At 50.4% G+C, this 27,832-nt stretch overlaps 1 protein-coding gene across 8 annotated transcripts in view; it reads right to left on the bottom strand.

The window, feature by feature from the left end:
* AGAP1 (ArfGAP with GTPase domain, ankyrin repeat and PH domain 1) overlaps nucleotides 1–27,832 on the bottom strand; it is a 529,933-nt gene that overhangs the window by 386,573 nt on the left and 115,528 nt on the right. The gene's annotated exons all lie outside the window — the stretch shown is intronic.

Raw genomic sequence — 27,832 nt, 5'->3', positions numbered from 1 at the left:
CCGAATCTGCGGGCCGCCCCTCACCTGTTTACCTGGAGGGCCGCAGAGGATGCAACTCAAGCAGGGACTTCCTTAAAAAGCAAGGCTTCTCAGGTACCGGTTACTCACACACTTGTGCTTGGGAGGAACAAGTGCGCGCTCCTCGGGACGGAGAGAGCAAGGAAGGGCCGAGGGTGGGAGCTTCCCGGTGATGCTGCCGCTCCCATCGCTGCCCTCCGAGGACCATGCGGTTTCACTCCTAAAAATATGTTGCAGGACAGCCCGGGGGGCTCAGCGGTTGAGCGCCTGCCTTCAGCCCAGGGCGTGATCCTGGAGTCCTGGGATCGAGTCCCGCATCAGGCTCCCGGTATGGAGCCTGCTTCTCTCTCTTTCATGAGTAAATAAAATCTTAATAAAATGTTGTAGGGGTATTTTCCCAATGTGTGGGAAAAGGCGGGGGACAGTTAACAGGTAGAAGAACACTGGCTCAGAGCAGGAAGAAAGAAGACTCGCCTGTCTAAGCCTGTCCACTTCCTGGCCATCTCAGATTTTCCACCTGGAAGGTGGGGATGCAAAAAAAAAAAATCAAACTTAAACTCAGCATTCCCACCAGGACTAAATGAGCTAAGACCTGTGTGACAGGCATGGTGTGCTAAGGGCTAAATATTGAACACTGAGTTTCTCTTCTACCAAATACCCCCACTTGCTATCACTTGGCTCTGTAGATCCTGGTTCTTGGGATGACCTGATGCCACACAGTATTGTCATATAGCTGATCAACCCATTAGTTCTTGATGATTTCCTGAACATAGGGGTTTCTGTTTGCTGGCTTAGAAGTTTCCACAGCAAGAATGTCATACATATTATGACTATGGTGTCCACTCATTAAGCTGGATGCTTACACAGGCTTCTCGAGGCCTGGAAATGCCAAAGACACATGAGAAAAGCTTTTGGGGGGCAAAGTGCTCACAGCAAGGCATCATTCTGGGATTCTATGACTGTTTGCAAGCCCTAGTTTCCTCTTTCACCAAATAGTGAGTTGATGGCACTGAAGGGGATACAAAGATGAATGGCGAGGTCTCTTATGAAGGAGATTATGGCTTAGGATTCCTGGATTTTACCTCAAAGGGAAATTATTCAGATTTAGTGAGATAGATCAGAAAGCTTGCTAGGGTGATCCCATTCCTTTTTATAAATTTATTTTCAAAATTTATTTATTAAATGAGAGACAGAGAGAGGCAGAGACACAGGCAGAGGTAAGGAGCAGGCTCCACATAGGGAGCCCGACATGGGACTAGATCCCAGGTCTCCAGGATCAGGCCCTAGGCCGAAGGCGGCGCTATACTGCTGAGCCACCGGGGCCGCCAGATCCCATTCCTTTTTAAGAAGATTCTTCAGAGCAGAGGATTTTTAGAACAGGGAGAACACTCCATATGACACCATAATGGTGGACATGTGTCACTATACATTTATCCAAACACATAGAATGCACACCAAAAGTGAACCCTAAGGTACACTATAGACTCTAGGTGATAACAACATGCCCTCATCAGTTTAGCGATCGTAACAAACATACCACTCTGGAAGGAATGTAGGTAGTGGAGGAGGCTATGCACGTGTAGGGGCAGGAGGTATGTGGGAACCCTCTGTACCTTCTCCTCAGTACTGCTGTTCACCTAAAATGGCTCCAAAAAATAAAGCCCATTAAAAAAAAAAAAAACAGGTTATGGGACGCCTGGGTGGCTCAGTGTTTGAGCGTCTACCTTCAACTCAGGGTGTGATCCAGGAGTCCTGGGATCCAGTCCCACATCAGGCTCCCTATATGGAGCCTGCTTCTGTCTCTGCTTGTGTGTGTATCTCTCTCTCTCTCTCTCTCATGAATGAATAAATCAATCTTTAAAAAAGATAAAAAAATTTTTAAAAAGTTAAAACATATCTGACCACCCCCAGTGGCTGTACCTAACTGCCACAATCATAGGGTCATTGCAAGCTCTGGCACCCAAAGGTTCAAGAGGAACACCTCTGACATCTCCGCAAGTGCAAAGTTAGAGAACCCTCCCAGGACAGATCAGTCTTACCTTCAGTTTGGATAAAAAGCCCTCTTTGATTAGACCCGGGAACCAGCAACTTCCAGAGTGGGATAATAATCAGCTATTACAATGACATTCCCTGAGCCCAGCAGGTTACATGGATGCGGAGGGCTGAGAGAGGGTGGGTGCCTTCCCCAAGGCTACACAGCTGGCTGCTGAGAGCTGAGCCTGGGGTCACATTGCCTGTGCCCATCATCATGCCACAGAGGCGTTTTCTGACTTCGTAAGCATCAGCATTTACTTTGTTGACCAGGAAGAGAGAAATGTGCGAGTACTACTGAGCCTGGCACTAATCAAATGTTAATGATCTCTACACCTAGCAAGTTTCCATTTACTCATTCACTTCTCTACTTGTTCATTTGCTCTTTAAATACACGCCGGACACCTACTGCAATACGACCCGGTGAGAAGACAGTCTCTGTCCTCAAAGAACTCAAGAAGCTGTGAAACAGTGGTCTTTTCAAGGTCTTGTGATTTAACATAAAGACAGGGAGGGAGGTAAGAGGGAGGGAGACAGCAGTGCCTTGCCTGTGGGTCTGCAGGGTGAGCACCACTAGCATCGGGTGGGGTTTACTGTTTGACAGATGTATCTGTGTGGACAGAAAGGTCAGGCCGGATTTAAGGGGAAACAATGGAACTCGGCCATGCAGAGTGGCAGGGACCTCTCTCTGTGAGGGGCCCTGGTGCGATCGGAACCCAGGACTCCTAACTCAGCCTGGGATCCACTCTCACTTTTTAAGACCAAGGCAACCTTCAAATGTTGAGATGCATTTTTACTATGAATTCAGCCCAGGATTAAGACATAGATCTTCTTGTTATCTGAGCCCAAGGTAAAAAGTAAAAGAGAATTCCTTAAGCGCTTGAATCTTGAATGGCTGGTGTCTTCCGACTCCTGCCAGTTGGGCTGTGTACAATCCAGCCCAGGGTTTGTACTTTGCTGTCGGAGGATGCAATCTGCAGAGTAGAAGATTCCATTTGATCCACCTTAGATGACTCCAAAGCTCAGATGGTGTTGAATGAGGGAACCTCTTTAAGCCACAGCCCAGATGTTCACTGCCCCCTCAGTGCTTTCACCTCCCCAGAAAGCATTTATCTCTGACACCAATCACAACGATTCCACACCAGGTCTGACAGCCTAGCTAGAAAAACCGGGGAGAGAGACCCCTCTCCCCACTGCCCTGGATACATGGGCTCTTCCAATGCAAAGAATCAGAGGCTCAGATAGATCTTGTCACTCCAAAATCTAAATCCCCTTTTACACAGCCAGACCAGCCTTTTAAAAATAGAAACAGTCATGCTCTATGTGTTCAGGTGGCACTATGCTTTATTTTTCTGCTGCTTTTGAAAATGACCCCTCTAGACAAGCATTTCTTACAATCTTTTTTTCTGTGCCTTAGAATATATCACCATTTTGGCTTATTAAAAAAAAAAAAAAAAGCCTGTAGTTGATCTCACTACTCCATCAAAACCAAATAGCTGGCAGGCAGGCAGGCAGGCAAGCAAAGCCTCGACGCTGCAGAGGGTGCAGTGCGTGACACAGAAGGAGTACAGAGGGGTCCAGGGATGGCGGGCACCCTTATGCATACCCCCACCGCATCGCCTCCTGCAGCTGGCCTCGCTCCCCCATTCTCAGTTTATGGGACCTTCTGGCCACCCTCCCATGACCCCGTCCTGGGCCATTTCTAGCTAACCATAATTTAAACATCCTCCACGAGAATATTATTTTCAAGTGTTACTAGAGCCTTATTTAAAGGAAATCTCTGGTAGTCAGCTGAGCCATCTGCTACACAAGCCGACTTTCCAAGTAACAGAACTTGCCAGCTAGTGATCACATCCACGGTATCTTAGCAGAACCACGTGTGGGCCCCCGCAACCGGCCAGCGGCTGACCTTGCCCAGGCTCTGCACACCCACCCCAGGAGCGACAAAGCACCTCCCCCAGTTCATGGCATACTTTAAAGACCACTTTCTGGCAGCAGGGTGACAAAAAGATACAGATAGAAGCAAAAAGAAAGGCATTTGTGCTAAACCAACACTTCCCTGATTGACCTTTAGGCTGGAGACTCAAGTCTGGTCACCAGGGGAGGAAGGCTTTCTGATCCAAGATCTCCCGTGGTGCTGGGCCTCTGTAGACTGACGACTCTGCGATCATCCCTGCCTGCGCTGGGGCCCCATTAGGGGCCCCATTTCTCTCATTGTATAAGCTCGAAGTTAAAAGAGGAGCCATGAGGGCAGCCCGGGTGGCTCAGCGGTTTAGCGCCGCCTTCAGTCCAGGGCCTGATCCTGCAGATCAAGTCCCGCGTCAGGCTCCCTGCATGGGGCCTGCATCTCTGCCTCTCTCTCTCTGTCTCTCATGAATAAATAAATAAAATCTTGAAGAAAAAAAAAAAAGAGAGGAGCCATGAAAGAGAGAAGGACCTGTCAGAAAGGGGCCAGTGTGCTCGGTCGCTAAGGCCAGGACATCCTGAGTCAGCAGGAAGAAAGAGGTCCCTCCAAGCACCTACATCCTACACCTACACTTTTCCTCAAGGACCAACAATGATGCCGCCGCTGCCAACAGAACTTTGCATGGTCCTATGTGTATGAATACACAGAACTTGTAAGGCAGCACTTGTGCTCCACACTCTTCCATTTTAACAGCACCACCACCAGGCCCCAGACACAAGGAGTCAAAGGTCAGCAACTACTTATCAAAACCAAATCTTGGGGCGCCTAGGTGGCTCAGTCAGTTAAGCATCTGCCTTTGGCTCAGGTCCTGGGATTGAGTCTAGCATGGCGGGGGGGGGGGGGGGGGGGGTCCCCTGCTCAGTGGGGGGCCTGCTTCTCCCTCTCCCTCTGCTTGTGTTCTCTGTCAAATAATTTTTTTAATCTTGAAAAAATCAATGAAAAAACACTAAAAGAACAAACAACAACAACAAAACAAATTTGGTTTAGTCAACTTCCCATCTGAAGGCATCCGTAGATCAGAGAATCAGGCAGCGTTGTGCAAAGCAGCCAGGACATGGGCACCTCTGTGGGAAGGGTGAGGCAGAGGAGTGAGAGGCTCTCTCCCACCCCTGATCCACAGTACCCCAAGCCCAGCCCAGTGCCCCACAAAGGGCTTCTCTGGGGAGCCCTCCCCTGATTCTGGACCACAGATGAACACTGCAAGATGCTGATGCTCAGTGAGCACACCTGTGTGGGGGGCAGCCGAGATGCTTGCACTTTGCTTGCCCAGGATTCTTGCAAGGCAAATACAAAATGTGGCTCTGAGCAGTCTGTGACCTGCACTATGACAGCAAGAGGCCCACCTGCTCATCCATTTTCTGCTTTCCAGCAGGTAGACGGCAGCATGAAGCACACCGACTGCACCCAGAGCCTTCTGCTCAGTGATGGGGGCACTGGGAGGTAAGGGGACTGAGAAGTGTCCTAAATAACCTGACATCAGCAGAAAGTATTTCATGTATTCATTTGGGGAATATAAAAAATAGTGAAAGGGAATAAAGGGGAAAGAAGAAAAATTGAGTGGGAAATATCAGAGAGGGAGACAGAACATGAGAGACTCCTAACTCTGGGAAACGAACTAGGGGTGGTAGAAGGGGAGGAGGGCGGGGGTGGGGGTGACTGGGTGATGGGCACTGAGGGGGGCACTTGATGGCATGAGCACTGGGTGTTATTGTGTATGTTGGCAAATTGAACACCAATAAAAAATAATTTAAAAAAAAGTGTTTCATGTGACAGGAAGGATGCAGGTAAGCAGGTGGCAGAAAATGGCTATTTCTAGCTGAAAGATTCAAGAAAGCCTTCAAGAAGGAGGTGGCGTTTGGCATTCATGCAGGCACAGTGGTCAGCCTCTGTGCCCCAGCCACTCTGGGCTGGATCCTCCTTCATGGACAGTCTATCCTGTGTATCGCAGGATGTTGGGCAGCATCCCTGGCCTCCCTACCCATGCCAGTGTACCCCTCCCCAAGTCACGACAACCAGAAACATGTGCAAATATTGCCCGTTGTCTCCTGGGGAGCAAAAGGTCACTGGTAGAGAACCACTCACTGCTCCAAAGAGATAAGCAAGGTGTGCTCGTGTGAGAAAACGAGCAGTGACTCCTATGTCTTTCCGACTTTTCGTTTTATTATTTTTTTGATGCAACTGTTTTCTCTTGCCTCTGTATATGATACTAAAAAGCTCGAGATAGGGGATCCCTGGGTGGCTCAGTGGTTTGGCATCTGCCTTCGGCCCACGGCGTGATTCTGGAGTCCCGAGTTCAAGTGCTGCATCAGGCTCCCTGCATGGAGCCTGCTTCTCCCTCTGCCTGTGTCTGTGCCTCTCTCTCTGTGTCTCTCATGAATAAATAAAATCTTTAAAAAAAAAAAAGCTCGAGATAGTCCCTCTGTTAAAAAAAAAAAAAAAAGCAGCAGCAGCAATTATTTCCAGGAATCCTTCCCAAAATTGGGAGAACACCAACCATTAGAGATGAGGCCACTACCAGTCCTCATTCTGTGAAAGACAAATCATCAAGTACAACTAGTTTAAATCAGCAAGTATCATGGACATGATTAAATGTTGGAAGGGGGGACGGGAATTTTTTGTTTTACCCACATTCATTATTTTAAATTCAAAGCAACGCTGTGTTGGTTTTCATCAGAAAAGACCCTAAGCACGGTGCCTGAAGACTTCGGGCCACGAGCCGCGTGCAGAGGAGACAGGCCGGCACTGCCCAGGCCTCGAGAGAGCACCGGGAACCGTGACCTCAGGGAAGCTCACTGGCTTGCCCTCCGCGGAGCTCCCACCGCCAGGAGCCCCCGCGGGGACTTGTGCCCAGGGCTGGAGCGGCCTTGCCACACTGTCTCCCGTTACTCCCCACTGGGTCAGGCTGGCACTGCTCACACAGTGTCTTTCGAGAGCAGGAACTCCGTTTCCACTACAGCGAGCTACGGTTAGAAGAAACCCGAATCCAACGCACTGTACAGACAAAGCAGCCTACTTCCAGGGGAGCAGGAGAGAGATTTCTCCACACACTCTGGCACCGGTGAGCCAACAGGAAGCACGTAAAACCAGGCTGAAAGCTCACATGTCCTTCCATGGGCCAAGGAGAAAAACGTCCTGATTTTAAAAATATGCCACCAAGAGTCCCTTAGCGAACAGATTCTCACTCCCAAACAAAGGAAACGGTCAGAAATTTCTTGGGGGTCTTTCTTGCTACACGCCAGGCACAGGTGACTCAAGATAAAATTAAAACCAAATGCATTAAGCGTCACTTTGTGGAAACAGATGCAAACACCACACTTTGTGGTCTGTGTGGCGACCACAGCCTGCGCCACCGATGGTCACTCTGGAGGTGCTGGGCACTGGCTGAGGCCAGAGCATCTCCTCGCCGGCCCCACTCCCCCCGGGGATGCTCTGCTTTCCTCGCCAGCCTCCAGCCCTCTGGGGAGACGCAGCTGAGGAATCAGAAGGATTTAATCAAGGGTAACACACAACTGTGCACCTGTCCCTTGGACAGCTGCAAAGAAGCTCTGGAATTTGTGTGGAGAAAAACCAAGAAATTCCTCCCAATTACCTAATCTTCCCAGTCTTCGAGTGCACACAGGACCAGGCCTGTCTGGCAGCATTTTCCTCGGCAGGACCCACCAGAAGAGATTCTTCTAATGATACCATCTGCACGAGCATCTTCCTACAGCCGTTACAACCAGAACACTGGGAAGAGTCTAATAGCGATGCCGCCCCCACCCCCCACCCCGAAGAGCCTCCCAGAGTGGAAACAAATACCACAAGCTGTCAGAGAACAGCCACCTGAGTATGTCTGACAACTTCTGGATGCCTACTAAGTCTGTCTGTAGATGCACCGACCCCCCCCCCCCCAAGATTCGTGAAGTCCAGGGCTTCTATGAAAATAAAAAATCTTGGCCACAAATAATGCCCTGGAAATTTCTGTCCATACCATTAGAAAGCTCAAGAAAAGCCTATTTTGGCAGAGTTATCACTTCTGCATCCCATTTGGGAATTGGCTGCTGAGGTATCTGGAAATCTTTTATCTGTGCCCAGGGGACTTGAAGGTTTGATATATTTCTCTCTAAATGTGGAAAACAACATGACTAAGATGCCTGTTCAAAGCCCAGACGCACTCCCCCCCCAGTCAGCAGTGGGGGGCACGTGACCACCCTCCTGCCTCTAGTAGCCAATGTGTCACCGGCCCGGTTCCCTGGGGTGGAGGATAAACACAGCACAGGCTCTGCTAGCAGCAGCCACCCCCTCGCTAGTTACGATTTGCATAAGTGCTCCCGAGAAAGAGAAAGACGAGAAGTGGGTCATGGGGACCAGTTCTGACACAGTAAGATGAAACAAAACATCCGCGTCTTCTCATCTGCTTGCCACGCACGGCTCATCAGCAACCTGCCTGCGGGGAGCAGGGGTGAGACGCCCCGGCCTCCTCCCCGCGCCAGGATGTCTGTTGTGCTAGGCTGGCCACCTGGCTCCAGAATCTTCCACGAGGGAAAGTGGAGGGATGACAGCAACAGTGCCACGGCCAAACAAGCGGGAGGGCTCCGGCATCTCTGCTGACCCCACCCCCGCCCAGCATCGTCTCTGTTCCTAGGAGTGTTGCTGCCAGCGGCCACGTGGCTGCTTGGGCACCAGCACAAAACTTCCCGAATCTGGAGAAGGAGGTTCACGGCCCCTGCAGAAACTACTGCCCGTGGGTCAGCGGCAGCCCCCAAAGACTCCAAACTGCAAAGTCCTACAGCCATCGAAGACACTACTAGGTGGCTTGGCAGTGAGTGGACGCAGAGAACTGGGATGTACGTGCCGTGCCCCGGGGCCCCTTTCTCCCTGTCCCCGCCTCACAGACACCCCAGAGGAGGTGCCGAGGGGTGCGGCATCCCTGTGGAGGGCCAGGCCACACCGTCTCCTGCACTCAGGTGGTCTTTCCCTTCACTAGTTCCCGCGGCCTTCTCCCAAGGTCATGCCCTTGAATTACCCAACACTGGCCACCCCACTATCTTAGCCCCTGACTGTCCCCCTCCTCTTGGCCCACAACCCTCCACGACAGCTGTCCTCTTTCTAGCACTTCCACTCCTGCCGTCAGGAGGCTCGTGTAACACCCCCTGGCCCTCCCGATCTGCAGGCCTGTCTCTATCCAGCACAGGCCAAGACACCCCTGTCTACTTCACCTACGGCTGTCAGCCCCTGATGCCTGACACCCCACCTGGGCCCACCCCAAAGGTGGCACCATCCATACACTCCACTCCGCAGGATGGGTGCTCCTCAATATGTGTCCATGGAGCAGCCTGGACCTAAGACTCCAGCCTCCCATCCCTCCCCTCCACATCTCTAGGAGATTCTTGTGCGTGCGCAAGTGTGGGAACACTGAGTGTACATCCCGGGGCCCCAGTGCAGATGCTCACACAGCTGAGGGGAGTAGCACCGGCACCCTGCAGCCCTTCCCTGCAGCCCTGGTCCCCCACATTCCCATTCCAATGATGTGAGCCTCCAGCCTGCCCTGAAAACATGGGGGTACCACACCCCCGAGCTGCTGCACTCTGGGCCTCCCAGCCGTACTCGTCGCTCCCACTCGGAGTTGGCAAATGGACCGTGTACATCAATCACGATTCTCTCCTGTCCTTCAGCCAGCACTGAAAATACTCAATTATCTCCCACTTAATAAAAAACAGAAACAAAAGCCTCTCCTCCCTGTGTGTGCCCTCCGGCCCCTTCCCAAGCTCCTCCCACCTCCCTGAAGAGTGCACTCGGCTTCCAGCCTTTATATTCCATCCTCTTCATCCTTCGCTGGGTTCCCAGAGCAAGGGGACAGCCAGCCTTTCAACCCTGATGGAAGTTCTAGGCCACGTTTCCACTCAGAGACTCCCTGTCAGCTACAGAACAGAATGCCCACTCCTTAACTGGCTTGCCAGGCCCCCGAAGGTCCCCAGCCAGCCCCTGCTATGCAGGGTGGCTAAGGCGCTGAGCTCTAACGCCAGAATGATGCAAACCCTGTGTGACCTCAGGAAAGTGACCTTGAGTCTCTGAGTCCAGTTTCACTTAGAGTAAGGACGTGATGATAGCGGAGATGTGACAATCAAATGTGATGATGCATATGAAGCATTTGACCCAGTGTTTAGGACAAAGGTGGGCTGCCTGCTGCCTCCCAAGATCCCTTATTCCAACACAGCCAACTCCCATCCAGTCCGGACCGTACCATACCCAGTCTCCCCACAGCCTCCTGCTGGGGCTTGCAGGATCAGGGGAGTCCTGCTCATCGCTAGAGCCTAGGCCACCCCTTCCCAGTATCAGTCCCCCTGCTCTGACCCAACACTTGCCCTTTACATAACCACCTCCTCTAGAAGACCAGGGTCCTTGACACAGGACCAACATCTTTATCTCTAAACCTCAGGCCTTATCAGTGTTCTGCTTAATAAACGCTGCCTGGTGCTTAACTTTACCCAATCCAGGCAGCTGATTCAAGATTAATTCTGGAAGGGAGCAGTAGTGCCTCAGTCATGTTGCAAGTAATAGCAGAGGTCAGCTAACACCCCTGTTTACACTGCTACACCACACAGCAGCCCCCCACCCCCCATAAGTTTATCTACAAAGTCTCTAGCAACTAGGGAAATGCATGGAGAGGACGGTGATTCATTCCTTCCCCTGGCCACAAAAATCCTCCACTGCGGCTGATCTTGGGTGGCTGCCCCTAGAAAGCATGCCCCTCCTTCGGCGGACTTGAAGCCATGTCTGGGGGTGGGGAGTTTCCAGAAGTGTGAATGCCTAGGGAAGCAGTGGCTTCACTTCAGAGCTGGTCAGAATGGAGGGGTCTAGAGCCTGGAGGAAGCTCTCCAAGGAGGACTCCTTCCCTGCCTACCCCTCTAGCCTGGGTCATGCTGATGATGCAAAAGCAGCAGACATCCCAGGATAGGGGTGGTCAGCTGGTTGGCCAAGACTCAGCTAGCGAGGGCTACCTGCAGGGCACTGGGCCTCTACTGACCTAGAAGGAAATGCATGCCATTGATCCTGGTGCTCAGGACACTCATGAAGAACTTGAAGGGCACCTGAGCGGCTTAGTCAGTTAAGCGGCTGCCTTTAGCTCAGGTCATGATCTCAGGGTCCTGGGATTGAGCCCTGAGTTGGGTTCCCTGCTCAGCGGGGAATCTGCTTCTCTCTCTCCTTCTGCCCCTCCCACTCAACTCATTCTCTCGAAAATAAAAATGTTTAAAAAAAAAAAAAAAAAGGAACCAGAACCCTTGAAATAACTTAGAATTATTTACAAGGAGAATAATAATGGGCCTATCCTAGAGTTAATCCAAGGATCTAATAGCCTGGTCCTTGGCACCTGGCACTTTAGAGGTTCTCAAAATAGGGAGGCCTGGGTGGCTCAGTGGTTAAGTGTCTGCCTTTGGCTCAGGGCATGATCTTGGGTGCAGGGACTGAGTCCCGTATCAGGCTCCCTGTGAGGAACCTATTTCTTCCTCTGTCTATGGCTCTGCCTTTCTCTGTGTTTCTCATGAATAAATAAAATCTTTTTAAAAAGTTTTTTAAAAGTTCTCAAAATCATGTTTTCATTTTTCAAACAGCACACTGAGGGAAGCTGTCAGGAACTGCAGTGGGACCCTGCACAAGGCATGGATGGCACTCTGGGAAGTCATCCACAGAAAGGGCTACACTTGTGTGTGCAAATACCACCCCACTGTACCCTGACTGTCAAAGAATTTCCAGAGAAGCAACAGCTAGCACTGGACATTTCTGGGCATGAAACAGTGACATTGGGCAACAAGATGTTCACACAAAAGCACTTTTTCTCGGGAAGAATGCTCTAGGAAATCAGGAGTTCGTGTGTAAGGAAATGTAACCCTTGAGATGGCCATTTACCCAAGTACGCTACCCAGACTCCCCACCGTCTCACGCCACTGCTCCAGAAGGTTCCAGCATTCACACTATGCCCCTGAATGCCACGGCAAAGGGATAAACGTGGGGCCTCAGGTGATCACACCACTTCTGCACCACGGAGGTGGCCTGGGTCCACACTCTGCCAGCCTGGCCAGAGGCAGCCTCACTCCTAAGAAACAACACACAGCAGTGGTATGGCCAGGCTTGGGCAGCCGTGCAAGTAGCATACCTTCGGCTCACCTACTGGCTTACAGGAGAGACAGGAAAGCATTTTACACTGACTGAAGATTCACAAGTCCAAAAAAAACCTCACTGTATGGGGCTATGGCCTACCTGAGACGGTCAGCCTGGGCTTAAAAGGCACCAGGCCATCAGCAACCCCAGCATCAACCCAGACCTTCAGGCACCTCTACCTAGAGGCCCCAGAGGCCTGCCACCCAGACCCTCCCTCTGCAGCTCACAATCCCTCCCCCCCAAAGGACCTCAGGGCTCAGCCAGACCAACCCTCAGCTCCCCTTTCTACCCCTGGCCTAGGCCAAGGCCAAGCCCAGCTGGAGGCACCTCAGAGATATTAATTCAGTTTACTCCTCCAATGCTCCCAAGAGGTAGGGATTATCACTATACCTCTTTTTCAGATACAGAAAGCTGCACAGAGAGGTAGCAAGGGGTCCCTGGGCCTCACCATAGGGGTGGAGTTGGACTGGAGGTCAGAGGCTCATCAAATCACCAAGCCTACCCAAGGGGTAAGGCTGACACCACCACCCCCACCACCCTCTCCCCCCCCTCCCCACCCCACCCCACCCTGCATGTGGCCTGCCTCTAAGGAGAGCCCAACCAGGTCTCCGGATATGCAAAGGGAGGCCACAAAGGCAGTCAGAGTGCCAGGAATAAAACTATGAAAGAGCTTTGCTGGAGAAAGTCAGAGCACGTCCTTCCTCTGGGCTTGAGGGGCGGGGGCTGGGGTGGGGGTGGGGAGGGAGAGAAGGGGGAAGGGAAAGGAGAGCGAGTGTAAAATGCTTTGGGAGCAGGCGGACAGAAATGGTGGCACACACACACACACACACACACACACACAAGTCCCTGGCCAACTTCGGAGGCACAGGGCACTGAAATCTCCAAACCAGCTCCTTTTTTTGTTTTTTTTTTTTTTTTTTTTTTTTTTGATCTCAAGGACAGGTACCAGTTCTGAGGTCATATTACCCCTTCAAGGGTTCCTGGAAAGAGAGTAAACCCTGTCTACCCTTCTCATCCCACCCCCTCCGGCCTCAAGCTGGCTTCTGCTTCCACCCAAGACTCCAGGGCAGCCCTCCCAGGAACACCAGTGAGGCCCCGAATCGCGACATCCACTGTCCAGTCCATCTGGTGGGCCCGCCTCCACCTGTGAGCCCTCCTAGGGCTCCCCAGTGCCCTCTCAGCCCTCCCCCTCCTGCCCTTGACCCTGACCCCGGAAGGCCAAGGGAAGTCTGCCAATTGTTGACCTCCCTTCCCTAAAGCGGAAACACTCACTTATAAATAAGCCATAAATTCTTACCCTCAGACACATTCCGGATATAATTAGATCAGTACAAAGGCCTGGGCGCTTGGAAAACGGAGCCCTTCTCAGAAGACATGTAGACCTTCTGAGGTTAGTCAACTCAGTACCTCCAAATGTAGCATTAGTAGCATTATTTCTAGAGCAGGACCCTCGTCACCTCTAGTAACAAAAGTCATTCTGTTAACAGAAAAGGTGCACACAAACAAGCAAAAACGCTCTACGAGAGGAACAAAGGAAAAACTTCCATAAATATTTCATTGGTTTCAATGACCCTATCAAGACAAACATTTCAAAGTTCATCGTCTGCTCCGGCTGCCTTAACAACGTATTACAGACTGGGGGGTTTAAGCAACAGGAATTTATTTTCACAAAGTTGTGGGTGGAAGTCTGAAGTCAGGGTGTCAGCAGAGCTGACGCCTGCTGAGGCCTCTCTGGCTTGTAGACGGCGTCCGCCCCACGGTGTCTTCACGTGGTGGTGCCTCCATGCCTCTGTCCTAATGTCCTCTTACAAGGACACCAGTCACACTAGATTAGGGTCCATCCTAGTGACTTCATTTTAATTTAACAACTTCTTTAAAGACCCTGCCTCTAAACAGTCATGTTCTGACATACTGCGGGGTTGGGGGCTAGGGATCCGACACAGGAATTTGGGAAGAACACCATTCAGCCCACGACAGCGCCATCGTGATCAGCAAATAACAATTCTCTCTCTCTCTCTCTTTTTTTTTAAAGATTTATTAGAGAGAGAGAGAGAGCACGAGAAGGTGGGAGAGGGGGAGAGGGAGAGGCAGGAGCCCCACTGAGCAGGAAGCCCGATGGAGACTCAAAGAGTCTTTGACTCCTTTCTTGTGTGCCATTATGTTAAACTATTATTAATATATACAAAATCAAGATTTTAGGTTTGAAACTCTCTTTGTTTTCAATGTAGCTCCAGAAATGAGGATATGACTGCCCTCCAAAGAAGGTATATGTCTTTTTCAGACCTGAATATCTCTTTCCATAGTGGTAAAAAGACATCAAGATAAATGAAAGCAATATCCTCTCCCATGTGGTATTCTCATTAGCAATCATGAGCAGGAGCGCGCCCCCAGGCCAGTGGGAACAGGGGCTGCAGTCCTGGGTCTGGCTGAGGTCTTTTTTTTATTTTTTTTTTAAGATTTTATTTATTTATTCATGAGAGACACACAGAGAGAGGCAGAGAAACAGGCAGAGGGAGAAGCAGGGTCCTCGCAGGGAGCCCAATGCAGGACTCGATCCGGGGACCCAGGATCAAGACCTGAGCCAAAGGCAGACGCTCAACCACTGAGCTACCGAGGCGTCCCTCTTGCTGAGGTCTTAAAGAACCACTTCTACATCCTTGCTGGGAAGAAAAAGACATGCCAGGCACCTGCCTTCCTGGGACACAATGCTTTCTTCAGTTGCCCAGCGAAGTTTGTGCAGCCCTGCTGGTCACTTACTAGAAGCATCGGAAGCTCTGACAGCCTTGCCTCACTTTGCACAGACTGGCCCCACCTTCTCCCTTAAATCTGCAGACCAAAGACCAAGCAGGAGCTCTTGCCAGAGATTCATCCCCCCAGCAGGACAGGGCCTCACTGCCCCTCACTGGGGCAGAAAAAAAAGAGTTCAGAAATCTCCACTGAAGAAACTCAAGCAAGAATAAGCCATACTTTTTCAAATGTATCACAAATATATACATATATGTATATACACAAACATCTATATATGTGATACTGTAGATTACTTCCCCACAAAGTAAGGAGTCCTGCTCCAAGGAGACCAGGAGAGCGAGACGAGAGCCACCTACTCTGCTCTTCTCAGATGTAGCTGCTGTGCTGGGGACCAGACACACACACACATACACACACACACACACACACACACACACACACACGCCACCTGAGAAACATCATCACTGTTACTAGATGCTCAGATAAAAGCACTCAGGACTGTTCCATTATCCCCATCAGCTTTCATTTTTGGAGCCTGGGGGTGCGGAGTATTAACAGTGGTAAAATAAAGGGGAAAGGACAAAAGTAACTGAGAAGTGAGGCCATCGAGGCTGGAAGGTGACAGAGCCATTCAGATATGACGCTGGGACTCCCAGAGAGATCCCCGGGCATCGTGGGCACTACCATTCCTAGAAACAAATTCAAGACACGTCACTTTCTGGTTTTGTCTCTGTCGTGGCTTCCACCTACTCAGGTTATTAATACACACTGCGAAGAAAGCATACACCACGCACGATGGCCGAGTATGACCTCCCAGGGGAATAAAGTGCTTTACGGAACAAAAATGGAGGCAGTGACCCTTCTATCTTCCAGCTTCTGTACACTTAATTAATTCCATGTTCTTGATTCCAACATGAATAAATTTTCAAGGCATATGTCTGCTTTTAAATCTATGCTGACCTTGTATGGAATGCACAAATGTTTCTGTTAACACAAAACTAAAAAAAAACACAAAAAACAAAAACTGGGGATCACCCTGGGTACAATAATTAATATTCCTTATTCATGAATAGCTTTGTTTGAAATTACATGATTCAATCAGAAAGTCGTTTTCTTTCCAAGTTTGCTGGGCTTCCTCTATGAATGCAAATCACACTGACAAAGACACAACATAAGGATGGAAAATGCACTTCTTACTCCTTATAAATGTTTAAATTTGCTCCCTATATAGCCATGAGAAGCAGCTCAGAGATTCTGATAGAATATGTTGGATCTTTTTATTCTAATTTTCTTGAGACCATTTGCCTCCATGAAAATACCGCAGAGACCCACGATGGAGACTTTTCAGAGGAAATTATCATCAAGCACTGTCCTATGGGAAGGAAAGAGAAGGTCCTCAGAAAGCCTTTGGGGGTTAAGAGGAGAGCATGTCACCTTCAGGACCAGTCCCCCCGGGGAACTACTGAGTACCAATATCCAGTTCATGTCACTTGTCATGTGTCATTGTCCTGAGATCATTTCATCTCTGCTAAACCCACACACGGATGTCTGTGGATGACCTTCAACTGGGTGCACCACTCTTTATTCTGGTCTCCGCAATGGGACAGTGACGTACCTATTAAAATCATTCTTCTCATCACACCATCAGCAGTGTATGTGATGTGGTTTATGGTGCCCCTTTTCAATCCATCATGTATTAAAATTTTCAATTGGAAAATCTGTTTCCTTCATCTTACCATTGTAGCTACACAGTTAAGCAACCCCAGCTGTCCAGGAAATGCCACCGCAATGAACACATTATTGGGCAGAGAAGAATCAATTGGGGCTCCTGTCAACCATTTCACACGCTACACACAGAGGCCCAGGGAAGAAGGAGAAAGAGCCCCCATGACATTAAAGATGTCTTATGAACAAAAGCCCTCCTCGCAGTCCAGATTAAAGTACACAGCTAGAGAACACGGATTCTCATCTCCTCTCGCTTTACTGTTAAGACTTCTCTCCCGGTGCTTTCTCTGTATTTTCTAAACTTGACTTGTATTGCTCTGGCGTCATGGGCCTCAGTGAATTAAGGTCTTGCATGGGAGTGGCATGCAACTCCCCAGTGAGTTAAGGTCTTCTCAGGTCTTGGTTTTAGGGGTCATGAGTTCAAGCCCGCACTGGGCTCCACCATTAAAATTAAAAAATAAAATTGACCTGCATTGTTTTCTAAAAGAAAGGTTATTTTTAATTTTTAAACTTGGATTTAGGCTGGCATTTCAACAATTGTTTATGCCCTGAACGCAATACAAATGATTTAAAAAGCTATCTTCACATCTATTTCTGTGGTCTGCTCAGGGGACCACCTTTAAAATCCTCTTGGAAAGTTTCCCCTTTGGTATTGAATCCATCCAATAACATGCTGAAGTTGGAAAGAATCACAGAGAAGAAACCAGTGAGTCTACACCCCTTTTCCTTAAGAAACAAAGCAAGAGGGGAACCCACAGCAGCTGGGTCCAATTTCCTTTTTGCAGAGGAGGAAAAGGGCTCTGAGAGGTCAAGGACTTGCCCAGGGCCAGAGAGCTAGTCAGTGGATGGTGAAGGATGTGGAGTCAGGGAAGCCGCCTCCAAAGCCAGGCTCTGCTCCTTCTTGGTGCTGTGCTGCCATCCCACACTTGTCGTGGGTGGAAGAACTGGTATCTTGCCCACCTTTTTCCACCCTGGTGCTGAGCCCTCTTCCCTGAGTGTTCTTGAGGTCTATGAAATGACATTGGGGGATCCCTTAACAAAACGGAGGCATGCCATGCATCCCCCCTCTCCACCCCCAGTAGATCTCTGTTCCCTTCAGGTTTGATCAGTGCTGTCACCCCCCAGACATGGGATCAGCTCACTTGCTTAGGGCAATTCCTCGAGGCTGGGTGAACCAACAGGGACAGTGTAGGAGACAAGGGGTCTCAGGGATACAGGGACTCAGGGAGGGCCTCAGGCCAGGAGGGCAGGATCTCAGCCCAAGGTAGACAGAGGCTGGAGGGCGACCAGATGGCCCGGGTGGTATCCTCCATAAACGTGGAAGCAGGGCTCAGCCACAGGGGTCAGGTGGGCTGCTCCCAGGAGGGCAAGCTTGAGGCATGTCCATCCGGGAACCCACCCCAAAACCCTTTCCTCTGCCATTTGAAAGAGGGTTGGTGAGTCTCTTGCCCAATCAGGGTACACTGTAAATAGGTCAGCCGACCCCCTTTAGTACAGTGTATGGTTAGCATCCTTCTATATTTCTTTCCCAATTAAATAATTGTCAAAAATATCAAGTTCAAGGACTCCTGGGTGGCTTAGCTGTTGGACGGCTGCCTTCAGCTCAGGTCGTGATCCCGGGATCCAGGATCGAGTCCTGCATCAGGCTTCTGCGAAGAGCCTGCTTCTCCCTCTGCCGGTCTCTCTGCTTCTCTCTTTCATGAATAAACAAATCTTTAAAAAAAAAAAAATCAAGTTCAAAAAACAAACGGTGCCCTAAACTTCAAGCATTTCATACTAGAAGACACTCAGTGTGATGTAAGACTAATTTTCATCAAAAGAAGACATTTTCAGAGATAGTATCTTTCCTTTAAATATCTACCCATCCCTATAGGCTGTTTTATATCCTTTCCGGAACAAGACAGGGTAAAAATATAAACCAACCCATCAATCACTGTGAAAATCTATTTCTTTCGCTTAGATTCCTAGAAGCATAATTCCCAGGTCACAGCGTATGAACCTTTCATTGATTCAACATTTCCAAACTGCTTTCCAGAAAAGGTAAACGATTTCAACTCCATCTTGGGGAGGGTGAGGGATTCAGTGCTGCCCACCCCTGCACCCTTACCCACCCACACACAAGCTTCTGGTAACTGTCCAGCCCACCCCAACGATAAGGTTGTAGAAATGGCTGTTTCTATGTCATTGTCATTAGTGGTTTTAACATTTGCTTATTTGCTCGAATACCGACGTCTCAGATTATCTAGTTTCTTGTCCCTTCCATTTGTCTGTAACATTCACTGCAACTATGTTTTCCTTAACTTGACAAAATGGAGATAAGAGTACATCAAAAATAAAGAATTTTAAGAATATTGCCGATGTGAAGATTCAGGGCACAGTTTCCTCAGCAACAGCAAATCTGTCTCCCATTGGCATTACCCATCCAGCAGTTTCCATCTTGTGCTCTCTGGGGCACATGCTAGAATAAAGTTTTTCTAGACTCTTAAGATACAGCTGAAACTAAGCTCATAGGTTTATAATTTGCAGGAACCACACTTTTTTCTACTTTGAAAACTGGTACTCGTTTTCATGTTGAGTTTTCTGTGTGCTGTTTGCCAGGTATTCCTCAGGGCAGCAGAGTGGGCAGGATGGAGGGCAAGCTCCTGTGCAAGAACCCCCAGGGCCTCAGAAGGCACTGTGTGCCACAGCCTGAGACTGTGGAGTTCATGTTCCTTTGTCTCTGCTGTATCCCCAGGACCTGGAGCTGCTTGGAGAACTAACATATAAAGGATGGACAGGTGGGTGGGTGGATGGATGGATGGACGGATGCGATGCATGGGGCAACGGGACATGGAAAAAGAGGGGAAGGGGGGGAAATGGATGAATGAACCCACAAACCCACCCAGCTCGCAGAGAAGCAAGGGACTCCATCCCAATCCCTTTACTCCTCCAAGGTCTGATCCATGCTGATTTTCATCTTTTTCATCCAAAGATCAAGCTCTAATCAAAAAGACATTTTTCTGATTGCCTACCACCTTGGTCATCCAGTTTGATTTAATGAGTTCTGTTACTTCAGAAACTCCATAAATTAACCCAAGCTAGAAATTAAAAAGCCACTGCTTTGATAGAAGAGGCACTCCAGAATAAATAAGAGAAGCTAGCCCATGATCTAATGGAAGAGATGAAGTATTCCTAACTGATTTCCTTTTCATCAGCCCATGAACCCTAGGCACATCCCAGATCCCTGAATTAGTGACACGTATATTGCATAAATATCCTCTAAACTCATGGAACTTCTAAGGCTGTGTTTCTTGGCATGTGGTCCCTGGACCAGCAGCATCTGCAGAGTACAGGGCATGTGTGTTAGAAATGCAGAGTTTGGGGGCGCCTGGGTGATTCATTCAGTTGAGTGTCCAGCTGTTGGTTTTGCCTCAGGTCATGATACAGGGTCCTGAGATGGAGCCCTGCATGGGGCTCTGAGCTCAGCAGGGAATCCGCTTAAAGATTCTTCCCTTTGCCCCTCCCCCCACTCTTGTGCACAGGTCCTCTCTCAAATAAATAAATAAACCTTAAAAAAAAAAAAGGGGGGGGGGCGCCTCGGTGGCTCACTTGGTTAAGCATCTGCCTTCGGGTCAGGTCATGACCCCGGGGTCTTGGGATTGAGCCCCACCTTGGGCTCCCTGCTTGCTCAGTGGGGAGTCTGCTTCTCCCTCTCCCTCTGCCACTTCCCCTGCTTGTGTTCTGTCAAATAAATAAAACCTTTCAAAAACATTCTTAAAAAGAAAGAAATGTAGAGTCTAAGGCCCCACCCCAGACTCCCTGATTCAGAATCTCTGGGGGGCAGGACCCAGGAATCTGCTTCAAGAAGCCTCCAGATACTTCTCTGCACAGGCGTACAAAGCACCACTCTAGGGCACAGAGTGTTGACATCTTTTCTGACATTTCAGATGTAACAGATTACATTTTAGATAAACAATTGACTCAAATGTCTTAAAGTGACTGATTTAGTAAAAAGCCAAATGTTCTCTCTTTCCCCACCCTCCCACATATCCCTCATTTTTGGAAGAAGGGTACATCATTTAAAGGATCATTAAAGCAACACATTTTAAAAAGACATATATAAGTGTGACAGGCTTTTAAAGTGTGACAAAGTCAAGAAGAGAATGGAAAAATTAAAATCTTTGAAAGTAGAGACAGAACTGCACCCAAAAGGTCACTAGGACTTATTTTGTCATAGAAAAATAAAACCTCTCTGCTGGACTCACTCCCTGATTTAGGAAAAACTGACGTTCCCCCTCCACCCCACAAAGTCCTCCAGGAGCTCTCTGCCCAGTGACCGCACGCACCTCCTCCCAGGGCTAGAGGGGTACCTCTTCCAGAGAGTCCTCTCCCCATCTCCCTAAACAACAATACAACTAAATTCCAATGCACATCCAGCACAGGGGTTTTTAATAAACCTTCTAAAAGTGTTTACCCTCCTTTGGGACTCTCACAAAACTCACACTGTCCTATGTCCTCCAAGAGCCAACCAGAGGAGCCACTGTACTGACCTGGTGTCAGCAGGGCGACCACAGCTGGGACCAGCAGCTCAGGTGCTCAGAGCGCCACAGGCAGTAGGGGGTGTGCATGTTAGATACACTGGCACTAGGTCCCCAGCAACATCCAGAGTGGGTACCACCACCCTCCAACTTTTTCAAACAACAGGCTAGCGGCTTAGGGGAGAGCCATGCAAGTCACACAGGAGGGAGGAGGGGAGGGGACATAAATTTGATCTCAGGTCAGACTGGCTCTAAAACCCCAGCTCCTGACTTAATGAAAAACATGGAAGAGGAGGAGGAAAGATGCTCTGGAGGCCAAGGGCACAAGCCAACAGGCACAGGCCAACACGTCCCTCCCAGATTTCGGCTTCAGCCTGCGGTGAGGAGAGGCTGTGCTTCTCAGGCTGTGGGTGAATTCACAATGCATGGGACATCTGGGGGGCTCAGCGGTTGAGTGTCTGCCTTTGGCTCAGGGCATGATCCCGGGGTCCTGGGATGGAGTCCCGCATCGGGCTCCCTGCATGGAGCCTGCTTCTTCCTCTGCCTGCATCTCTGCCTCTGTGTCTCTCATGAATAAATAAATAAAATCCTTAAAAAAAAAAAAATGAATTCACAATGCAAATGGAAAACCCTCTTTCCACAGAAGGAACCATGCCACCAAGGGAAGGAGATGTAAGGGCACCCCCCCCCCCCAAGCTTTCAACCCTGAGTTAAGGTGCTTTCATTCAGGCAAGTTCATAACTGCTGTCTGCAGGCTCTTCAAGGGTCCTTACTCTGCAGCTCTCCCTCTTCTCCCCATGAAGAGGGACTGGGTGCCCCCCCTCCCAATGGCCCACCCCTGGGCCCGATGCACACTCACAGCCAAAGCCTTCTCCATACTGGCCCACAAGCATGCATGGCTTTCGAAGAATAATGTGGGAGGGGCTGGCCTCAAGATCAGAAGTCATCTGTGCCAATCTCGTCACCCTGGTACTCCTGAACTTTTCTGGTTATACTGGGGGAGGGCGGAGCATTAACTGAAGGGTTTAGTTCTTCTGAAACGGCACCCATCTGCTCTAATCCAGACGGGGGGGGCGGGAATCCCAGCCCCCACCACACACACACTGTCGGGTCCTAAACAATAAAATAATGATGAGGTCAGACCAAACCACGGCGGAATTCCATTCCAGATGTCAGGGTCCACAATGCTAACACCGGGGTTCCTTTTGTAGACCACCAGCTCTGGAAAGCCCTACAGGTTCAAAGGCCTCCTGTCAGAGCAGAGACTTGCACATCGCTAGGTGCCCTCAAGTAAGTATTTTCTCCCCACTCAGCAAGTCACTTAAAAACTTTAATGGCAGGTAGACTGCGACCGTTGTCAAGACAATAATTACAAGACTCATTCGCACGTGGTTGTGACCAAACCATGAGAGCTGGCAGCTCAAAACACAAGCAAACACCCCTCTTTGTGCTGCCGGGCTCCTCTGTCAGGACTCTGATGCAGGGTTGACTTCCCAGGACAGGTGCCCTTGCGTGTCCCACCTCCTTCTACATTGGCCAAATCCATCTCGGTGAGCACCTCGGCACAGGTTTGCAAGGCCACCTGTTATTTTATGTACGGCTAATGATATTTCACCCTTCACACTACCCTGCATGCCTTGTGGCAGTCGGCACGCACGTCTGAGATTTGGAGCCTGCATCCCAATCAGCGGTGCCCACTTCACTTCAATGTGCTCGGCAGAGGTCCCTCTTCAGAGACAGACGATGACACGCTATCAGAAAATATTTCCATATAAGCCAATCTATCAAAAGTCTCCATGGACAGGTCATGGTGCAGGTGGATGTGGCACCACATGGCAGGACCTCGCCGCCACAGTCCACTGCGCTGCATTTCGGGTTAGGTGTCAGCCCCAGAGCCCTTCAGCCAACGTCTTCTCAGAGATGACCTGTGCACTGCATGTGGGGCTCGGCCTCACCGCCCTGCATTTATTCAACACACGTCTGAATGATTCTCGCCCAGTGGAGACACTACAGGCGATCATCTCCAGGTCAGGGGATTGAGACCCTGCGAGGAGACCACTGATTCCAGAGCCGAGAATGATCATGGGTTACTCTCTGAGAAATGGGGCAGGGGGTTCTCCTCTGTGGCTGCAGGGTGTAGACTCCGTGGAAACGCCTGTGTAAGTGCCAGCATGTCCAGGAGACAAACATCAACAACGAACCCTCAGCAGGGGTCCCCGGGGACACACACGTATCCCTGAACATGCCACATGACCGTGAAATGGGAAAGACAACGCAATGGCAGCGTGCGGTTTCCTCCTTCCCACTCCTCAGCATTATCTCATCTGGAAGAAATCTAACTGTGCTCCAGGATTGTTTCTCCCATCCTCTCATCTTGCCTCCAAGGATTCCATCCAGTACTTCCCAACCACCTGCAGTGGAAGCAGCTCAACTAGCCCTGTGACATCTGCAAGGCTGAATTTGCACGGCTTCTAAAGCTCCCCATTTCCAGAACACGAACCCCGCTCGGCAGCACAGCACCTCCACTTCATGGCTGGGGGAGCAGCCTCCTTGCCCTTTCCAGACCTCCTCCTGCACGGGCACAAAACCAGGGCAGCACACCACGGGGCCCTGTCATCTGCTTCCTTTGATTCATCAGTTTTCCCTTAAAGGACGATCACAGGGCGCAGAGGAGCCAAACGTGCATGCTGGCTCAGATACCTGGGAACCTATTTACGAGATAGCGTAATGGGGAAGATAAGCCGTGTTTGACGAAGTCTGTTGCTACGTTATGCTTCAACAGTGCGCGTCTCAGTTTCTGGCTTCCTATCCAAAGTCAGGGAAATAGGATTGTACTCAGACTGATCCGCAAGATAACCTGATCTCCTGGGGCCCTCAGATGGAGAAGGTATATTCCTAGCACTTACCCAGTGAAGATGCTCTGGGTCTTACTCAGTAACACCAAATAAGTACATTCCCCTTACGTTAAACAGAGTTAGTTTCTTCCATTTCTTCCATGTCACTATGATCACTCTTCCTTGAATTAAAGAACAATTCAGAGAAAATCATGAATGTCCTTTATACTTTGCAAGAACCCATGTGTTCATGGGCACCCTCTCCCTGGGCCTCGGTTCCCTCCCCTGTAGCCAGAAGGCATAGGAAGAAGATGGTGGTTACTAAGATCTTTCCCCAGCCCTCCTGGGGGAATCTGATGCAAAGCCAAACTGATCCTCGAGTCACATTTTCTTCCTTCTAAAAGCAAGACTTACATCTGTGCTTCCTCATAAACACAGCCCTCCACTGCTGTGACTTCTGAAGCCAAAGGACCTTGGCTGCAGGACCAGCAATGATTCACCTCGCCGTGAATCAGCCGAGTGGAGGCCGGGGCGCTCCTGCCCTCACCGGTGGGCCTGCCTTTGGACAGCTGGCCCCTGTGGATGCCTTTGCCGACAGCTGCTGGGACACATGGAGGGTGGGGAGGACAAGTCCAAGCACGACTGTGCACGGCGGTCCTGGCAAAACCAACCCAAATCTGCACATGGATGCCTGTCCTGTGCCAAAGCTCTCCTGGAGGACTGAGGGGGCAGTCCCTCCAGATAAATGCAGAAGGCTCTCATGATCTTGAGGCCAGGCTTTTCTTGGTCAGGAGACAGCTCTTCCAGTCGATGCCAGTGGTCACAGCCCCAGGAGGGTACGTGCGGAAGGCCCCAGCCACATTGCTTTGTAAATCCTCCCCACCAAGTGCCCCGAACCTCAGTGATGAAAGAAATGCACGCCGGGGAAAGAGACCCCACTGTAGCAAGCGGCCACCAGGTCTTGGAACAGGAGTCCCCGGTGCTGGGGGTGCTGAGCTGAGTGGGGAGACATGCACCACGGACGGGGATGCTCTGGGAAACTTTGGGAAGCAAAGGAAACAGGAGCATGCGCTGCCCTGGGCCCACTTTGGGACTCCACGCTGGGCACTGGATGACGGCAGGCACAGCCCGTCAGGAGTGAACAACCTACTGCTCATGGAAAGGAAGGGATAACAGAAACGCAGGCAGAGGCACGGCTGAGAGGACCCAGGGCCACCACGGAGATGCTGAGCCTGGAGACGAAGCTGCCCTGCAGAACGCGCTGGCCATCGTTTCTGCACCGTGTTACCTTAGGTCATCTCTGCAGAGAGAGCAAGGTTGGAGGAGGACACGGGGAAAGGAACACAGGTAAACTGCCAGATTGGTGAAATCAGAGGTTGGGGGGCGGGGATCTTTACTGATGATTTCCTATACTGTGGTAATGGTGTAGCAGCAACACTGCGAAATAAAATGTGTATTTTTTTTTTTACAGGTAGAAGACGATGTCACAGGACAAGGGAGAAAAGTGAAGCCTTTGGACAAAGAGAGTACAAGCAGTTCTCTGAGGGACACTACCCAGCAGGCCGCCCTGTGGGGAGGGAAGGAGCCCCACGACGCACCCAGAGAAACACTGACGCAGCCAGCTCAGCGCCTCCAACTTTCTGACATTTACCAAAGTGCTGCTAGCATTTCGGCTCTGGAATGAAAAGGGAGGCATTCTGTGGAGACAGACACACACACACACACACACACACACACACACACGCAGAGGGTTACTTTTCTAATTACAAGGTTCCGTAAAATACAACTGGGACACATTTTTTAAAAATCCACGTTTGGGGGACATACACATACTTGTGTATGGTTTGATTTGTCTGCGTTTGACTGTAGGATTAGAGAGTATTTTTTTAAAGTTCAAAAGTGCCATTATACATTGTTTCGGGTAATGTGCAGGGCTGCCTGACTGCATTTCTGTAATTGGCTGGTGGGCAAGGACATGTGCTTTGGGTGATTTACGGAAAAAATACCCTCCAATCACAACCCAAATTTAATTCCCTGAGAAAAAAAAAAAAAAAAGCACCATTGTAGGTGCGGGCCTCAGGCTGGTCATTACAAAAATGCACGGATCGAGACTGTGTTATTAGACCAGAGCATAGACAGAGGTAGACTTGGCTTCACCACCTGCCTCGACACCCCACGGAACAGACCAGGACTGCTCCCTCCGCCCCAGTTCTCCTTCCAGTGGAAAGGAAGGAAGGAATCTGCAAAATGCCCTCCGCCTCAGCTTCTCAGGCAAGCTCACCAAAAGGGAAGCTCAAAGGGCTTGCCTGCCAAGGTTTTTAGAATTTGCCCCCAAGCCATTCTTGAAAGGTTGGGGGGGGAGGACACAGAAATAGTGGCAGGTAGCAGGGCCTGCGCTCCGCCCCCCTCTGCAGCCCTCCCCAGTTAGACAGCTTAATTACAGACCCCGCTTTCGGGGCTGGATGGAGCAGCCGGTAGACGACCGGGAAGCGCAACTCCTAACTGGCCTCTAATTAGGCCGAGCCTGTCAGTCCACCGGTGGGGGAAATGGTACTTTGGAGTTTTGGGATTTCTTTGCTTCTGGGCTCTGAGACGGGGACTCGGGACCTGGGAGGTAACCCACGGTGCATTCCTCTTCTGGAAGATCATCCTTCTGCGCCTGTGCCCGGCCAGCCTCTGCCGACCCTTGAACTTCTGCGGGAGGAACGACACCTTCCCTTCTGGCCTGGGGCCATAATGGCCATTAGGCACCATTTTTCTTTCTTAACTGCACAGTAAACCAGTCAGAACCGTGGGAGACGGGCCAGCAGGAACCAAACACAGGGCAGGAAACGTAGCAGCATCCCGGGCTCGCACAGCACAATGTCCATGTTTCACCCGAGAATCGAGCAGAAAACAGCTGATCCCTGACCCGTCATGACTGATCCCTGACCGGCCTGGCTGTCCACGATCGGCCACCTGTCAGGGGCCGACGGCACCAGGGAGTGATGGTGTCAGCACACCCCAGGAGGGAAGAGGTTTCCCGTGAACAGGGAAATGGAACTAGGTTGCCCTGGAGGCTGATAACCACCCCCTCCGCGGACCAAAAATCAGAGACCCTCACATGGAGGAAAACCATAGGTGCTTTTTGGGCAACCCTGCGTCTCTGAACCTCATATGGGACGAGCCACAGCCACAAAGACCCCAATTTCCCAAAAGGGAAACTGTCTATTCCTGACATTACCAGTTTCTGAGTATTTCAACACCTGACAACTAATCAAAGAAAGTCCTAGAACAGTTTAACCTGCCCTTATAATGTTTTTCAAGCTCTGAGAAGCAGCAATGAATGGCCCAGCAAGATGGGGCGAAACACACTATTTTTGGTTTGCAGACAGAGCCGTATGTAGAGCAGGCCAAGCTCGGCCATTCTCTAACAGTGAGAGAGGTTCTGTGTGATCCTAAGACGGCACACACGTCCTCTGCGCCCAGACACACAGACGACCCAGCCAGTGAGGCCGGGGAGCACCGGGTGGACGGCGGGGCCCATCCCACTGCACATGAGGTCATCCACCATCGTCCACGCCTGCTCCGGGGCCTCCCCCTCACCGCCCAGCGGTCACTGAGCAACACTCCTGGACAGAAACAAATTCCCTCCTCAGCCTCCTCGTCCCCTGCCCACCCTGGAAACGCTGGGATTCCCCGGGCCTCGACCGCAGGCCCACTTCTCATGCTGCGCAGTCCTCCTGGATGAGTTCATCCACCCCCAAGGCTTGCTCTCCGTCCCTCCATGACCTTACAGTGCTCCTGCTCGGATCTGGGCTTGGGGAGGGCCACCTGGCCAAACAGCCTTCCGAACAACCCCACTCAGCCACCCC

This window comes from Canis lupus, chromosome 24, assembly GCF_048164855.1.
Source record: "Canis lupus baileyi chromosome 24, mCanLup2.hap1, whole genome shotgun sequence".
Classification (NCBI taxonomy): domain Eukaryota; kingdom Metazoa; phylum Chordata; class Mammalia; order Carnivora; family Canidae; genus Canis; species Canis lupus.
This window is presented reverse-complemented; position numbering and strand designations above follow the sequence as displayed.